The 16,745-nt window shown below is 37.0% G+C and overlaps 1 protein-coding gene and 2 pseudogenes across 24 annotated transcripts in view; 2 read left to right on the forward strand and 1 right to left on the reverse strand.

Moving 5' to 3' along the window:
• The window catches only part of Stxbp5l (syntaxin binding protein 5L), a 588,968-nt gene that overhangs the window by 525,408 nt on the left and 46,815 nt on the right, over positions 1–16,745 (forward strand). The gene's annotated exons all lie outside the window — the stretch shown is intronic.
• LOC147830478 (RNA polymerase II elongation factor ELL2 pseudogene) lies at positions 5,845–12,732 on the forward strand (annotated as a pseudogene). Its single transcript, XR_015450528.1, has one exon. The product of XR_015450528.1 is annotated as an RNA polymerase II elongation factor ELL2 pseudogene (transcript).
• Positions 12,566–14,913, reverse strand: LOC106009560 (protein FAM177A1 pseudogene; annotated as a pseudogene). The gene is made up of 2 exons (XR_015439257.1): positions 14,854–14,913; positions 12,566–14,757 (listed from the first exon to the last, which is right to left on the reverse strand). The product of XR_015439257.1 is annotated as a protein FAM177A1 pseudogene (transcript).

The raw sequence follows: 16,745 nt of genomic DNA on the forward strand, positions 1-16,745 counted from the left end.
AGTACTATAGCATCAGTTCATTCCATAGGAAATTAATTTTATTTAAAAACCTAACCACTTCTCTTTTTTTCCATCTTCTTTCCCTACCCTTCCTACCCCTTAATTGGGGGTGAGGGGGCAATGATGAAAACAGTTTTTGCAAATGAGGAGACTAAGAGTTGGAAGGAGCAGGGAGGGAGGAGTAGGGGAAGAAAAAAAGTTAATATGCATTATGTCCATGTACCAACTTGTGCTGATAAGTGTAATATTATATACTGCAAACATGTTCTAATAAAAAAACCTAACCAAGACTTTAAAAATAAGACTTTAGAACTTGAAGAGAGTAGTGAAATAATAACTTTAAATTTTAAAAAGTCCACATTATGAAGAAAAAGCAAACAATTTAAAACACTAATTCAAAATCTTGGAAAACAATGAATGGAGAATATAAAAAATAATTAATTATTAAGAGACCATATAAAAATTTTGAGCTATGATAGCTGAAATGAAAGGTATTAGAGGGGTTGTACAAATTTGAGCAGTCAGAAGAAAGAATCAGAAACCCAAAGATACAATTGAAATAAAAAATTACCAGTCTAAAGGGATCTGTAGCATACCATCAAATATAGCAGCACAAATTATAGGAATACTAGATGGAGAGGAATCACAGACAAAAGTAAAGAGTACTTAAATAATGGCTTAAAATTTTCCAAACTGAAAGAAAAAATCAACCTCAAAGAACTCTTAAGTATAATAAACTTAATGAAAGCCACACTGGCATGCATTTCCTCAACCTAATAAAGGGCGTTTATGAAAAATCCACATGCTATTCAATTTGGGGAGACTAAAACTTTCTTAAGATCTAGAAGAAGACATATTTGCCTGTTTTACAATTTCTATTCAATATTCCACTGGAAGTTCTAACCATAGCAAATAGGCAAGAAAGAAATAAAAAGCATCTAAGTTAGAAAAGAAGGAAAACTATCTCTATTCATTGTTAATATGATACTGTATGTAGCAAATTTTAAAGAATCTGCAAACGAATGACAAGAGGTAATAAATAAATTTAGCAAAGTTTCAGGGCATAGAACCACACAGAAATCAGTTGCACTTCCATAATTGAACAGTGAAAACTCTTGAAAAATAAATTTTAAAATAATTCCATTTATAACACATCAAAAAGAATACAGAATGTAACAATAAATTTAACCAGGATATGTAAGACCTGTATTCTCAAAACTACTAAACAAAGAAATTAAAGATGACCTAAGTAAATTAAAAGTCATCATTTGTTCATGGATTGGAAGGCTTAATATTCTTAAAATGACAATATCTAATCTCCAGATTCAACACAATCACTATCGAAACACCAATGGGAGGGATAGGGGTTGAAAGAAGAATTAAGGGTATTATGTACATGTACCACCTTTCCTTGATAAATGTAATCATTATGTACTTCAAACCTGTACTAACAAAAAATATTTTTAAAATACCAGGGGCTGGGGATTTAGCTCAGTGGTTTCGTCACCTGCTGCGCAAGCGCAAGGACCTGAGTTCGATCCCTGGTACCCCCCCCAAAAAATATACCAATAGATTTATTTACTGACATAGAAAAAATTATCTTCAGATTCTATGGATGTGCAAGGTGCTCTGAATAGTCAAAACAGTACAAAAAATAAGAAATTTAAAGACAGCTATAAAGACCAATGGAATAGAATTGAGAGTCCAGAAATAAAACTATGCATTTTGTCCAACTAGTTGACTTTCAATAGTTTCTAAAATAATCGGGAGGAAAATAGTGTCTCCAAAAAATGGTACTGAGCTAAAATATGCAAGTGAAACAATTCCACATTTAGAAATGGATCAGCGACCTAAATTTAAGAGTTAAAGCTATAAAACTCCTAGAAGAAATTACAGGGGGAATTTTTTTATGACCCATTTCTATCAGATGTGGTTTGCAAATATTTTTCCCATCCTATAGGTTACCTTTTCATCTTTTATTATTACCTTTTCTGCATAGAATCCTTTTGGTTTAATGCAGTCCCATCTGTTGATTTTTGCTTTTCTTAGCTGTGCCTTTGCTGTCATAAAAAATGATATTAAAAAAATAAATGATATTGCTAAGATCAATGTAAGGAGTTTTCTCCTCTTCTAGGAGTTTTCTGGTTTCATGTGTTACACTTAATTCTTTAATTCATTTCAAGTTAATGTTTATGAGTGGTGTAAGAGTCCAATTTTAGTCTTTTGCATATGGACATCCAGTTTTCCTAGCATCATTTATTTTATTCTTAGAGTATGGTCAGAGATTGGTAGACAGTGTAAGTGTGTGTTTGTATCTGGGCTCCCTAATTCTATTCTGTTCATCTGTGTACCTGTTCTTATGGAGTACAATAGTCTTTTTAATTGCTATTTTTTAAAACAACTTTATTGAACTAAAATTTTCATACTATATGATTTACAAACATACAATGTAGGATTCAATAGATTTTAGGACATTGACAGAGTTGTACAATTATAACCACTCTCAAACTTAGGTCATTTTTGTTATCCCACATCAAAACACTCTGCCTGCCAGCTATTGTCTTCTAATCCTTCCCCCTAACTCTAGGCAACCACTGAGCCACTCTCTATCTTCATACATTTTCCTATCCTAGGAATTTACCTTTCTCAAAATAGACCATGCTCATAACAATAAAAATCTTTAAATATTCAAAGAAATGTAAATTCTGCAAAGTGAGCTCTCACACCAAATTGAAGTGAACTCAGAGACTGACCACAGAAACAGACTTAGAATATAATAACCTTTTTCTTTCTCTTTTCTCTTTCTCCTCTTTCCTATTTAATTTTTCATGTAAGAGAAACCATATGATACTCAACCTTATGGGTCTGATTTATTTCACTTAACATTATGCGTCCATTTTCCTATATCCATTTCCCTATAAAGGTGTATCCATTTTCCTACACATACCTCAAGTTTATCTTTCTTTTTTTTGTTTGGGGTTTTTTTTGGGGGGGGGGGATGGGTACCAGGTATTGAACTTGGGACCTTGCACTTGCAAGGCAGGTGGTGGAACCACTGAGCTAAATCCCCAGCCCCAAGTTTATCTTTCTTAATGGCAGAGTGGTACTCTATTGTATACAAGTACCACATTTTCTTTATCCATTCATCTGTTGATGGGCATATTGGCTGATCCCAAGATTTAGCTATTATAAATTATGTTGCTATAAACATAAGTACACATATATTACTGTGGTATAATATTTTTAAACTTTTTGGGAAGATACCCAAAAGAGAAATATGTGAGTCAAGTGGAATTTCTATTTTTAGTATCACTATTGTTCTTTAATATAGTTTGAATAAAGAAACATTGACCAAGATTCCTTTAGCCATTTCTGGCCTTGTGAGATTCCATGAATTTGAGAATTTTTTTCTCTATTTTTGTAAAAAGTGTCTTTCGAATTCTGATAGGGATTACATTTAATCTCTTGATTCACAGACTTTATTTTATATATTTTTATGTGCTCATGTTGGATGCATATATATTTATAAGTTATATCCGCTTGATGACTTGACCCATTTAACATTCCCTTTTTGTCTCTTTTAGTTTTTTTTTTTACCCTAAGTCTATTTTTATGATATAAACACTATAGTTACCCCTGCTCTATTTTGTTTACCATTTGCTTGTAATACCTCTTGAATCTATGTGTATCCTTAAAGTGAATCTCTTGAATGTGGCATATAGTTCTATTTTTTTATCCATTCAGCCACCCTATGCCTTATGATTGGAAAATTTAGTCCATTCACGTTTAAGGTAATTATTAATGAGTAGTAATTTATTGGTGCCATTTTGCTCATAGCTTTCTATTTTGTAGTTTCTCTTGTTCCTGTCTTCCGCTCTTGCTGATTTCCTTTGTGATTTGATCATTAATATGATGATATGCTTCCATACCTATTTCTTTATTGTTGATGTTTCTGCTATAGGATTTGTTCTTTATGATTACCATGAGTTTATAATAAAATATCTTCTGTGTATTTTAAGCTGATAAAAACTTGAATTTTATATTAATCAGCATTACAGACACTGGGACAAAATAACTGACACACAAATTAAAGGAGGGGAGGTTTATTTGGCTCAGTTTCAGTAAAGTCAGTCCATGGTCAACTGGCTCCAAGACCTAAAGGGCATGGTAAAAGGGCCTGGTGGGAAAGACCTGCTCACAATACTTCAGGAAGCAGAAAGAGAAGAGAGAAGCTGGAGTGGGAGATATACCCTCCAAAGGCATGTCAGTGACTTGCCTCTTCCAACCAGGTACCACCTGCTAACAGTACATTGAGCTATGAACCCACCATAGGTAAACTCGTGAGTATAGTGCCCCTGTGATCCATTCACCTTCCAAAATGCTCACCTCTGAATACAAGAGTTTTGGGAGACATTTTAGCTCTAAACGATAAAAACTTTGATCACACACAAAAATCTACAATTTTGCTTCTCCCTCTAACATTTTAAGTTATTAATGTTAAAAATTTGCATCTTTTCATATTATGTACCCATGAAATTGTTATAGCTATAATTATTTTGATACATTTCTTTTAACTTTTATAGTAGAATGAAAAATGACTTACATTCCACTATTAAAGAATTCAAATGTTCTGAATTTGACTGCTTACTTACCTTTACTGTCAGGTAAAAGGGCCGAAGACCAAGACCAGACCAGGCCACAACAAGCCTTTATTAGGGGAATAGATCTGCCGGGCTGTCTCTGCAACAAAGGAGAGACAAAAGCAATATGGCCAGGGCAGGGAGAGTCTTTTATAGAGACTGGGGTGGGGTTTGTAGGGGCTGAGGTGGGGTTGAGTAAGGTAGTGACTAGGGAATGGAGGATCCGGTGATGTCACTAGATGGTAGGAGGTGAGCGAGTATTAGGTTACTTTCTAGGCAGGAACAGGGGCATACTGGGAAGAAGGGTTTATTCTTTGGTGGGAGCAACCATCTTGGCATGATGTCACACAGGGGAGGGGGCAAGGCACCATAGGAAGAGGGCAGCTACTATACATAATAGCTGCCGAGGTAGTGGGAGACCTATCATTTACCATTGAGTTTTATACATTTCATATATTTCAGAAACTGATTAGTAAGTATCCTTTTGTTTCAAATTGGATATTCTCTTTACCATTCTTACAAGGCAGGTCTAGCACCAGTGAACTCTAGGAAAGTCATTATTTCTGAAGTAACTTTGCTAGTTAAAACATCCTTGGTTGGCAGAGATTGTTGACATTTATTTCAATATTTTTAGTATATCATCTCACTCTCTCCTGATCTCCAAGGTTTCTTAGAAGTCCTCTCTCTGACATGACTGTTGATAAGTTTATGTGTCTTTGAGACACATAAAGTTCTTTGAGATTAATAGATCTGGATGTTCATTTCCTCTCCAGAATTTGATATCTTCTGTAAAATATAAAATGTTTAATTAAATAACCTTGCTGCCTCTTCTTTCTTTGATCCTTTTGGAAATCCCTAAATGTATGTATTGATAGTCTTGGTGGTATTCCAGGTTTCCTGTAAGATTTCTATGGTCTTTCGTTCTGTTTATTTTTTGTTCTTCTGACAGAGTAATTTTAAATTCTCAGTCATCAAGTTTGCTAATTCTTTCTTTTAACTTGGTAGAGTATGCTATTGATGTTAAAATTTTCAGGTCAGTCATTATACTGCAGACAGCTAAATTAGTTTTACAATACTATAAGGCAGTTGAGCAGGACTGGGCCCTCAGCAGAGAAAACAATTAAGGCACATTTACTAAAGGTTAACATTAAAAAGAGAGAAACTATCCAGGCATGCTGGTGCAAGCCTGTAATCCCAGCTGGGGGCGGGGGAGGGGGGGGGCTGAGGCAGGAGGATTGCCTCAAGTTTGAGGCCAGCCTGGACTGTGTAGCGAGAGAGTGAGTGAGAGAGAGAGAGAGAGGAAACTATTACACACACATACTTCCCCAAGGGATAAATAGCAGTGATTGATATTCTAAATAGACAGCAATCTTCTTAACTGGGGACCAGAACATCTCTAGCTAGCCCATTCCTTCTGAGAAATCCATGCATGCTTGCTGTGTAACTAGCTTCCCTATTTGATTTCCATTTAATCAATATTACCTGGTGACTATACTTGTAATCTTATTGGTTGATCATAATTTTGTCCCACTTCATGCCCACCTTGTGATTTTCCATTGTATCTTATGGTTTTGTCCCACTTTGTACCCACTGCACCTCATGGCTTTGCCCCATAAATCACCTTTGAGAAGTAAAAGGAGCAGGCAACCCACTTTCTGGTCCCCCTTCTGTCTCTCTGAGAATCTATCTTTCTCTCAATAAATCCTTCCTACTCTTAACCTCCATTGTTCCTAGAATTCATTCTTCAATTTTAGAGAACATGAACTTGGTGTTTCAGATATCTAGCAGGCTGAGAGTTATAATATTTCCCTAGTTTGGATTATTTTGCTTATTTGGATTATGTAGTACCCTATATCACTTATACTCTTCATCTCTAGAATTTGCTTGGTTTTTGTTTCTAATTTTTTAAGATGATAAAAGACATAACATTATGTATGACCTTAACCATATTTAGTATGGTGGTATTGATATTAAATTCATTGATATTAAATACATTCATAATGTAGTCCAACAGTCACCACTGTACATCTTCAAACTCCTTTGGTCTTGTAAAACTGAAGTTCTATATCTATTAGACAATAACTTCCATTTCCTCCGTCCCCAGTTCCCTGACAAACACCAGTCTACTTTCTATCTCCATGATTTTCACTGTTCCAGGTATCTTGTATAAGTATAATCATATAGTACTTATCTTTTTCTGACTGGCTTATTTCACTTCACATAATGTCCTCATAAATTAGTAATGTTGTAGCATATGTAAGATTTTTTTTTTAAGACTGAATAGTACCCCATTGTTTATATACTACATTTTGCTGATGTATTTATCTGTCAATGGAAACTTTGGGTGATTCTGTGTTCTCACTGTTGTAAACAATGTTATCATTAACATGGTTACACAAACATGTCTTCAAGACCCTGCTTTTAGTGCTTAGTATATATCTTAGTCCATTTTTAATGACTAATAATATATCACAAACTGAGTAAGTTTTAAAGAGAAGAGGTTTATTTGAGCTTACAGTTCTGATCAAAGGTCTGAGGGCCACACATAGTGATGCCCTTCCTGCTGGCAGAGTCCTGAGATGGCCTAGGGTATCAGGTGGTGAGAGAGAAAGGGAGTGTATATGTATGTATCCTCTGGTTCCTGTCTTCTTAAGAAAGCCACCATAAATCATAGCAATAGCCAAAAGTGGAATTGCTAAATCATATGATAATTATATTTTTAATTTTTTAGGGACTACCCTACTGTTCTCCACAGTGACTAAACCATTTCACATTCTCATCAACAATACATAGGATTCATGCTGGGGATTTAGCTCAGTGGCACTGCACCTGCCTTGCTTGCAAGCACAAGGTCCTGAGTTCAATCCCTGGTGCCAAAAAAATAAAGAAAGAAATGCATAGGATTCAATTTCTTTATATCCTTGCCAGCATTTGCTATTTTCTTTTTCCTGGATAGTAGCCATCCTAGCAGGTGTGATAAGGTTTCTTATAGTTTTGGTTTACATTTTCCTGATGTTAAACATCTTTTCATGTTCTTCTTAGGAAAATGACTATTAAATTCTTTGCCCATTTTTAAGTTGGAGTTTTTGAGTTTTATGAGTTTTCTACATATTTTGGAATAGTAAATATTTTCTCCCATTTTATGGGATGCACATTTAGTGAGAGTACATTCTGATGCACAATTTTTTAAGTGTCCATGAAGTCCAGTTTATCTCTCTAAAAATTGTTTTGCCTGCACATAAAATCCAATGTCTTAGTTACTTTCTCATTACTGGGATGAAATACCAGACACCCACAAGATAAAGGAAGAAAGGTTTATTTTAATTCACAATTTGTAGAAGTTTCAGTCCATAGTTGCCTGGCTCCAAGGCAGAGGGCCATAGCAGAGGAGAAACAGTCCATGGCATGGTAGGCAGAAAGCAGCAGCACTGAGCTTCTCTTTTCCTATTCTGTTCAAGCTACAAGCCTATTGGTTGGTGCCACTTATTCCCAATGTAAGTCTCTGTCTTCAGTAAATCCAGTCATCCATACCCAGAATTATGCTAATTCAATCAGTGGGCCGATCCACTCATTGTGCTCACTATCTGGTACCCTATACCAATGATCTAGACACTCCCAAAAGCCCCACCTGTGAGTTCAGGGGCCTTTGGGGGGACATCTAGATATAACCCATACCATCCAGTGCCATAAATTTTTACTTTTGCTGTTTTCTAATAGCTTTATAGTTTTAAGTCTTTACTCCACTTTTAGTTTATTTCTGTATATCATATTAGGTAAGAATGCAACTACATTCTTTTGCATATTTTGTAGAGTTCATCATACAAGTGTTACACTTTGGTTAAGTTAATTTCTAAGTACAAATGAAATTGTTTTTATACTTTCTTTAACTGATTGTGTAAAGAAATGCACTGATTTTTGTGTATTTACTGTGTATCCTGCTACTTTGCTAAAATTGACAGCTCTTTGTGGAATCTATGAGGCTCACATATGGTTTTACTAATATTAAGAAAATTTCCTTCTATTCCTAACTCATTGAGTGCTTTTATTATTGAAGAGTATGAATTTTGTCAGATGTATCTGTTGAGATGATCATGTGGATTTTTTCTCTTTTTACTGTTAATGTGATATATTGCAGTGATCAGTTTTCTAATGTGAAACCATCTTTACATTCCAAGAATAAACCATACATGGTCATACTACATAATCCCTCAATATGTTGCTGAGTTCTGTTTACTACTATTTTGTTGGGTATTTTTGCATCAGTGTTCATGAAGAATATTGATCTACAGTTTTCCTGTAGTGTTTTTCTGGCTTTCGTATCCAGGTAATGCTGGCCTCATTGAATGAGTTACAAAGTGTTCAATCTTTGTTAATTTGGAAAAGGATGAGAAATACTGGTATTAGTTTTTTTCAATATGTACTAGAGTCTATGAGTCAAACAATTAGATACAGGACTTTAATAGGAGAATTAGTGATTACTGATTTGGCCTCCTTCTTGGTTGTATGTCACGTTGTCAGTTGCTTCATGAGTTAGCCCTGTTAGGTTTTGTGTTTTTAGAAATTTTGCCATTTTATCTGGGTTATTGACTTTGTTGGTATACAAATGTGCTTTGTACTATAATTCTTTCTTCTTTCTATAGCATTGATAATGTACCTGTTTTCATTTCTAATTTTAGTAATTTTATTCTTCTCTTTTTCCTTGCTCTATCTAGCTAGACATTTGTATTTTGTTGATTTTTTAAAAAACCTGTTTTTATTGATTTTTTATTTTTCTATTCTGTATTTTATTCATATTTGTTTCAGTGTGTATTCTTTCCTCCCTCTGCTAGCTTTAGATTAGTTTTTTCTTCTTTATGTAGTTTAAGTTGAATGGGAAAGTTGTTGAGTTTATATCTTCTTTTTTTGCATTTATGAGAAATTTTATAACTTGCAAGAACAAAGAGTGTAAAAATTTAAGACACAATGAATATATAAACATTACAAACTGGACACTATTGGACAAGTGGTGAAAATAAAGTTTAAAAAACATAAAACCTTCATAAGTCACTATCTTCTACAGTCAGAAAGGTTTCTAGGTAAACTCTTAGGTAGTAGAACCTCTGGTTAATAACTAAATAGGTGAGCTAAAGGTGCTATCTCAAAGTTAAAAACAAATGAGAAGAAGTTGGGCTGGCATGCCCAACTAGAGCTGTTAGTAAAGTATAATTTATGGTGACATTAATTACATTGTCTCAAGATTAATTGTTAAGCACTAAGTTATATAGTTTATACCCATGAATAAAAAGATGACCACATACTATGAACTATGGTAGCATGAATCCACATAACTAAAGACTCCTAAGAAAAGTTTATCTTTCCTAAATTCTTCAAATTTCAGTTAAAGTACTTAGTTTGAAGAACTTCAGCTTTCAATTTCATCTTTCAGCTGTCAGTTGAAAAACTTCAGCTTCAGTTAAAAATTTAATTCATTCAACTGGAAACTGGACAAAGAAGATGTGGTTTTTTTATAAAATAGAGTACTACTCAGCCATAAAGAATGAGAAACTAGAGTCATTTATAGCTAAGTGGATGCATATTGAGGCCTTAAGTAAAATAAATAGGACACACGTGTAAATACCGCATAGTTTCTCTAGTGTGAGAAACTGAGAGTGTAAATGAGGATTAAAAAGTTTAATAACTAATAATTGATACTTTGAAATAGGAAAAGGTCCAAAGGGGTAGAGGTGGTGGGAGGAGATGGGGAAAGGAAAGAATGGAAAGGAAAAATTATAAGAAAAGAAAAAAAAATGGAAACAAAGTCTGTGTAAATGGGAAGGGTGGAGGGGTGAAGGGCGCACAGGTAATGGGGAAAAAATAAGAACCAAGCTGCATCGTGTACAGGTACAAGCACCCAATGATAAATGTAAAAGTATTCTATACCTAAAATGTACCAATAAAAGAATTTAAGAAAAAAAAATTTAATGTGCAGGGTGGGGCGGACAGCAAGGGTGGCAGCCCGAGGTCTGGCTTCACGCAGTCTATGACAGTAGGTCATCAGGGGAATGGCCATAGCTGCTGCAGCAGCTGCAGAAGGCCTAGGGCGGTGGCACCCCCGGGGAGTTTAAGATGGCGGCAGGGGCAAGGCGGGGAATGGCGGGCCTGCGGGAGGAGCAGCACTATGGACTGTTGGGCGGGCGGCCAGGGCAGGATAACATCACCATCCTGCATGTGAAGCTCACCAAGACGGGGATCCGAGCGCTCGAGACTTACCAGAGCCACAAGAATTTAATTCCTTTCTGACCTTCGATTCAGTTCCGAGGGCTTCAGGGGCTTGTCAAAATTCCCAAAAAATGATCCCCTCAACGAGGTACATAACTTTAACTTCTATTTGTCAAATGTGGGCAAAGACAACCCTCAGGGCAGCTTTGTCTGCAACCAGCTCTGAAGCCTCCCAGCTTAATTGCCTGGGATTTATCCAAAATAAAATTACAGTGTGTGCAACAAAAGACTCATATCACAGATATCACGAGAAAGAATGACCCAGGCAGAAGAGGAATCCCTCAACCAAAGCACAAAAGTTAACAAACCCGGTGGACCATATGTGGTGAAAAGAGTGCAGATTCGGAAAGCACCTCAAGCCATCTCAGATGCAGTGCCTGAGAGGGAAAGGTCAACCCCCATGAACCCTGCAAATACAATTTGAAAGACACATGGCAGCAGCAGTGTTTCTCAGCGGCCATAGAGGGACAGTGATTCATTTACTGGCACCCAAGGCCTACAAGAAACCTGAGCTGCTGGCCCGACTGCAGAGAGATGGTGTCAATCAGAAAGACAAGAATTCCCTGGGAGCAATTCTGCAGCAGGTAGCCAATCTAAACCCTAAGGACCTGTCCTATACTTTAAAGGATTATGTGTTCAAGGAGCTGCAGCGAGACTGGCCAGGTTACAGTGACACAGACAGGTGGTCATTAGAGTCGGTGCTTGCTAGAAAACTAAATCCATCTCAATTCTGCTGGCACCAGCCGTTCAGAATCTCCTGTATGTTCTAGTAGAGATGCTGCCTCCTCTCCTCAGAAACGGCCTTTGGATTCAGATTTTATTGATCCTTTAATGAATAAAAAAGCTCACATGTCTCACCTGACCAGTAGAGTGTCAACGACACTAAATGGTCATTTGAATCCCACCAGTGAGAAATCCACTGCTGGCCTCCCTCCACTCCCCACAGCTGCTGCCATCCCCAGCCCTCCACCGCTGCCTTCAACCCACCTGCCTGTCTCCAACCCTCCGCAGACTGTAAACTAACTCCAATTCCCCTAGCACTCCAGAAGGCGGGGCGCAGAGAGGGGGGGGGGGACCTCAATACCTACGTGTTGACAGTTTTAGTCAAAATGGTAGCATCTATGAGGACCAGCAAGACAAATATACCTCTAGGACTTCTCTCAAAACCTTATCCCCTGGTTCGGTTCTACTAAAGTGTCCAAAGCCTATGGAAGAAAACCATTCAATGTCTCACAAAAAGTCCAAAAAGAAATCTAAAGAACATAAGGAAAAGGACCAAACAAAAAAGCACGACATTGAGACTATTGAGGAAAAGGAAGAAGACATTCAAAGAGAAGAGGAAATTGCCAAGCTGAATAATTCCAGTCTGAATTCTAGTAAAGGAGTTAAAGAGGGTTGCACTGCTTACATGGAGCCTTCTTCAACAATTGAACTCCCACATTATTTGATAAAATATATCGCTATTGTCTCCTGTGAGAAATGCCAGAATTTCCAGGATGACTTCAACACTGAGTATGATGAGTACAGGGCTTTGCAAGCCAGAATGGAGACTGTAGCTTGAAGATTTATCAAACTGGATGCACAATGAAAACGCCTTTCTCCAGGCTCAAAAGAGTATCAGAATGTTCATGAAGAAGTCTTACAAGAATATCAGAAGATCAAGCAGTCTAGTCCCAATTACCATGAAGAAAAATACAGATGCAAGTATCTTCATAACAAGTTGGCTCGCATCAAAAGACTAATAGGTGAATTTGACCAACACCAAGCAGAATCATGGCACTAAAACTCTGCTTGGACCAGAAAATGTGAATAAACTTAAGCTTATTTATTTAAATTCCAAGTGAGTTGCTCTAGATTCTAAAAAGATGAAACTTTGCCTGTTGGAAGTTTCAGTATTAGTAAACTTGAGTTACTTTTTTTTTTCATTTTAAAAAATATTTAATTCATGTTTATTGACAGTAGACTTCCATAGTAGGCTCATTGTATATTGTTTTTTAAGCTGTATTTTGTATGTTTATTTATGATTTAAAGCTTAAGTGTTGTTTAGAAGGCTGTTAACATAAAAATTAATTTCTAAAAGCTCTTATGGTGTTGTTTTGGTTTGGGGTTTTTTTTAGTACTGGGGTTGAACCCAGGGCCATGCACATGCTAGACAAGTGCTCCACCACTGAGCTACATCCCCAGGTCTACGCAAAGGCTTTTAAGATCAGCATTTCTAAAGTATTCCAACATATTCTTTTTATCCAAATTTGTAAACATCTCAAGGTTCTATACACATATTTAGAAATATTTTCAAAATTGGCTTCCTGGTACATAAATTTGTAAAGTTTACAAGCAACTGAGTAGGTAGAGAAATGGCAAGCCTGGTTTAATTACTGCCCTTCTTACTGTTGCTACTTCAAAATACTGAATGACAAGTAACTAATTTTATTATGTTTCTATTATTCCTTGAATAATATTTAACAACTCTTGATAGTTAAATGTATATCTGTCTCCCAGCTCCTCAGCCCCTAACTCTGGGATGCATTAAGGGCTGAATGAGTGATAGAAGCAGGATGCCATGTGGATAATCAGGTGTTACATTACTTTATTCTATAACTAGTGTTATCTTTATGATCAAAGCTTCTTTAATTTTAATAACACTGAAAAAGAATACAAGATTAAGTGATTTGCAGTAAAAAATGGAAACCCATATTAATATTGGTGTAATAAACACTTCTCCATAAAATATTCTCAGTGAACTCAAAAAGTGCTCCCATCATGCTCACTTTATTACATACTCAGTGAACCATCCTTAGTGGAAATTAATAGATATATTAAATGTGAGGCATAACATGAGAAAATGTAAAGGAAGAAATCTTCATTTTAATCTGAATTTATAGGATTACTGGCTCCAGTTAGCTTTATTCAGCAATTTACTTTTATCCTTTTACAAATACAAAAGTAACAGACAAGCTTACTAATTTAACTCTTAGTTTATTAAGGCCTTAATTTTTTTAAGGATCATTTTAAAACCAAAACATTGGGCTGAGGGTGTAGCCCAGAGGCAAAGTGCCTGCTAGCCCTGGGTTTGATCCTCAGCACTACCCCCCAGAAAGGAAATGCTAAAGCACTAATTCAACACACAGTGAAAGCAGAGTAGAAATATCCAAACTTCAGATCCTTCACTAAATGTAGCCTAAGAATGAAGAAACATTTTTCCTTTCCAGATAAGTTAATAATTTAAAATATAAATAATTGTTTTAAGTTCTACTGAATAGAGAATACAAAAGTTCCTTGTACAAAAAAAAATTTAACATTTGAAGTTTGATAGTCATTTCATTCTATGATGGAACAGAGCCTGGATTTTGTTTGCTTTCTGTAATTACTTCACAGTCTTCCTCCATTTCAAGATTAAGATTCACAAACGAAAAAAAAAAAAAAAAGATTCACAAATGAAGTAGATACCACTGTTTCTGGTTGATCTCTTTGAACAGTGGAATTAGCCTGTGTCTTGCTCTGCTGGAATTGTCTTTCTGCTTCTTCAGACAGCCTGTCTTCCCCCTCCCACTCCCCTTCCTTCTTCATCATCTCAATGGCATATTGGTATTTTGGGTGCTGATGCCCAAAACAAATGCAGTCTTCTTTCCAAGAAAGTCACACACTGAGAGGGTTGACTTGACAACCAGAAGCATGTAAAACCACAAGTAGGGCCCCCAAGTAAGTTTTGCCGGATCAATAGGCCCTCAACTTCATCTTCGTCTGTGCTATATTCTTCCATTGTTTTGCCACTAACAAAGTGGATGACTCTCCCTGGGACTTTCTTAATTTTTCCTATGACTCCTAGTGCTACATTTTTAAAGCCTCTTTTATTACTCTTCTACAGCACTGAGTCCCCAAACACAAGGCCGCCATAGCGCGCGAAGCCAACATGATATCTGCTCCTTTTGCACAGCCCTCAGGTTCCTGCTCCAACATCGTTCCTGCCACCAGGCTTCTGGTGAGACAGGGAAATGGCCAATAAGCCCAAATCCATCCTCCACCTCCCTGCCCAGTGGCCAATGGGGCAGCTGCACCCAAAGAGGGTCCCCCGTCTTTTTTATGTAAGCATTTATAGCTACAAATTTCCCCCTCAGAACTGCTGTTATTGTGTTCTGTAAGTTTTTGTATCATATGTTTTTGTTTTTATTCATCTCTGTGTGATTTTATTTCTGATTTCTAGAATAATCCATTGATTAAGAGCATATTATGACTTGTGTCTAGCTGTCCCCCCAAAGCCTCATGCAGCCATAGGCGGGGCTTTTTCAGAGATGGCTGGATGTAGAGTGTGTAAGACTGGGATTGACTCATGGTGCAACGCTAGGCTTAAGGGCACTAGGATTAAGGATGTTAGTGCTACCCACCCTAAGTAATCTGGATAAGATAAAAAGGGGCAGAAAGACACTGTTAAGGTCCCTTGTTACTTTTGCTCCCTCTGCTTGCTCTGAACTGTTGCTTTTCTGCAATGCCCCTCTGCCATGCTGCCCTACCTTGGAGCCACCCAACTATGAACTGAAACCTCTACAAACTGTGAGCTGAATAAACCTTTCCTCCTTTATCTTTGGGTGTCCAATATTTTTTCTCAGCAACAAGAAAAGACAGCATATGTTGTTTAATTTCCAAAAATCTGTAAATGTTTCTTAAATTCTATTTTAATTTTTTTATTAGTACATATTTACCATACTTAAAAATCAAATTCATCAGGAGGAATTTGTACCTGTACAAAATATATATTCATTTTTTATTCTGCTCCACTCCCTTCAACCCTTCTTCCCCTCCCCATTTACAAGAACTTTGTTTCCATTTTTTTCCTTTCATTCTCCTTTCCTTTCCTCCTCTCCGTACCTTGTTCCCCTTCCCGTTAGAACTAGTTCTTCCTACTTCCCAATATCTATCCTCGATTTTGCTACTTACTTACCCTTTAGCTTTCTCACACAGGAGAAATAATACAATATTTAAACTAATGTGTCTGATTTATTTTATTTAAAATTATAATCTCAAGATGCATCCATTTACATAAAAATTCAAATCAGGGATTGTGATTCTTTCTGCCTTGCCCTTGCTGCTCAGAAATGCCTTTGCTATTCTAGGTCTCTTCTACTTCTATATGAATTTTAGGATTATTTTCTCTAGTTCTGTGAGGAATTTCATTGGCATTTTGATTGGGATTGCATTAAATCTGTGTAACAGTTTTGGAGGTATGGCCATTTTCACTATGTTGGTTCTGCCTATCCATGAACAAAGAATATTTTTCCAAAAAATCTGTAAATTTTCCAATTGTACATCTTTCCTTGATTTCTATTCAGCCCATTGTGGTCAAAGATATTTTGTATGATGTCTGTCTTTAAGTATATTGAGAAATTATGGCTTAACATAGGATTCTTTTCCTAGAAAATATCACATTTGCATTTGAGAAGAATGTATATAGTATTGTTGAATAGAATTTTCTGGGAAAATATCTATCACTGGGTCCCAGCACCCAGAAGGACGCTCCCCCACTGCCATCCCAGGGTCCTAGGGCAGAGAAGGTGAGCTGGTCCCAGCACCTGGAAGGAAGCTCCCTGCCTCCAGCCCAGACTCCTAGGGCAGAGAAGCTCAGCCGGTCCCAGCACCCAGAAGGAAGCTCCCCCGCCGCCATCCCTGGCTCCTAGGGCAGAGAAGGTGAGCCAGTCCCAGCACCCAGAAGGAAGCTCCCCCGCCACCATCCCTGGCTCCTAGGGCAGAGAAGGTGAGCCGGTCCCAACAGCCAGAAGGAAGCTCCCCCGCTGCCATCCCAAGCTCCTAGGACAGGGAAGGTGAGCTGGTCCCAGCACCCGGAAGGAAGCTCCC

Source organism: Heterocephalus glaber, unplaced genomic scaffold (genome assembly GCF_053883595.1).
Source record: "Heterocephalus glaber isolate CG9 unplaced genomic scaffold, H.glaber_assembly_v1.0 deba00000122, whole genome shotgun sequence".
Taxonomy (NCBI): Eukaryota; Metazoa; Chordata; class Mammalia; order Rodentia; family Bathyergidae; genus Heterocephalus; species Heterocephalus glaber.